At 50.4% G+C, this 1716-nt stretch overlaps 1 long non-coding RNA gene across 1 annotated transcript; it reads left to right on the forward strand.

The window, feature by feature from the left end:
- The first annotated feature begins 21 nt into the window (after positions 1 to 21).
- LOC124234517 (uncharacterized) lies at positions 22 to 1256 on the forward strand. The gene is made up of 2 exons (XR_006887335.1): positions 22 to 545; positions 1214 to 1256. It is a non-coding gene; the product is annotated as an uncharacterized LOC124234517 (long non-coding RNA).
- Positions 1257 to 1716: the final 460 nt, after the last annotated feature.

The raw sequence follows: 1716 nt of genomic DNA on the forward strand, positions 1-1716 counted from the left end.
ACTCTAGGGTTCTGTGACGGTGTGTAAGGTGGGTGTGTTGTGTGCATAAAGGTAGCTAGTTCTGCACACACATGAGACTGTTTACAGTGGAGCTGGGAGGATGGAGTTGGGTCAGAGTCGGCACACCTGCTTGGCTCATGGGACTGGCCAAACTGGATTTTGTAAAAAGACAGGGTTAGCTTAAAAAGGCACTGTTAGTCACCATTAAGTTTTGAATATTTTATCCACTGAAATCACTCCATAAATTGCTGATTCAAATTGAGACAGATGTGAGAACATCCCAGTCTCAGTACAATTATAGTTTATAGAATTATTTTCTTGCTTGTGACAGTGAACCTGAATCCCATCTTAGGGAGGAAGCAGCTAAGCCCCATGCTAACCCCTTCCCCAGAGGGTGATGTCGTCTCTCTTGGCAGGTGGCCAGCAGAGCTCTGAAAATCCCCACCTCTAAGATTTACATCAGCGAGACAAGCACTAATACCGTGCCCAACACCTCTCCCACAGCCGCCTCAGTCAGCACTGACCTCAACGGACAGGCCGTCTACGTAAGGAGTCTCGGGAGCCAGCAGAACTGAGGGCCAGCCCAGGGCTTTTGCCTGGAGGGTCCCCCGGGTGGGAGCTGGAATGGCATTTGCAGACTCTTTGGCTGTGGCCATGCCTGTGGCTCTCTTATCCAGGAGAATACTGTTCCTCCAAACGCCAACCTAAAAGAGAGGCTGAAGAACCATAATCACTTCCATCAAAGTCAGGAGGGATGAGGATAGGATGGGGAGGAGAGTTGGAAAGAGTGCAGGGGGTTCTGTGAAGACATACTCCCTACTGTTAGAACTGGCCACAAGACAATGCACTGAAATTGGAATTTGACTTTAGGTTTGGCCAAGTCAGACCCAGTTGCCTCTCCTCCCACGTGAGGGATGTAATCAAACAAAGGAGTTTGATGGGAGAAGTATCTCCTTAGGATCCCTCAAACTTTTCACCCTCTGTCAGCCTGAGAACTGGGTCAGGAAGTGCTCTTCAAGCAAGGGCCCGTGCTAGTCCCTTTGGCAGCATCCTGTGGTGGCTTCCATCCCGGGCCTTGGTCATTCCTGAGAGGGTGCCATGCCTGTTCGAGTGGCACCCTGGGAAGTGGCCTTGCTGAGGACCTCAGGGTTTTGCCTGGGTCGGGGAATGCAGAGGATTGATGTGTCTGGTGTGTGGTGGATGTGTTCTTTAGGAAGCGTGTCAGACCATCCTGAAAAGGCTGGAACCCTTCAAGAGAAAGAATCCTAGTGGCTCCTGGGAAGACTGGGTAAGTCTGAGCTGATCCAAGTTGCTTTTACAGATGACCTGGGAATTAAGAGCAGAGCCTCTGTCCTGACCCCAGCAGGAACTGGAGGTCACAATCCAGTCACTCAGGCAAAGAGAAATTGAGGTGGGCTGTGTGATATGACAGGACAAGTAAATGCTCAATCTTGCTGGGTCCCTTTCTCTACAGTTTTCATAGTTGAGCGAAGTCACTTGAGGAAATTTTTGATCTTGGCAACCCTGTGGGAGTTGTGGGTTTGGTTGCCTTGAGCCTGAGAAGATGGAGGTGACTGCTGAATATGCCTCACTGTGAAGTCTTGGCTCACTTGGCCTGGTCCCACACCCAGCTCATCCTGTTTCAATGAGCCTGCTTTTCTTCAAACTTCCTTCTCTCTCAGGGCTGTCCCAGCAACATCTCCCCCTATCGAGCTC

Source organism: Equus quagga, unplaced genomic scaffold (genome assembly GCF_021613505.1).
Source record: "Equus quagga isolate Etosha38 unplaced genomic scaffold, UCLA_HA_Equagga_1.0 83433_RagTag, whole genome shotgun sequence".
NCBI classification, from domain to species: Eukaryota; Metazoa; Chordata; class Mammalia; order Perissodactyla; family Equidae; genus Equus; species Equus quagga.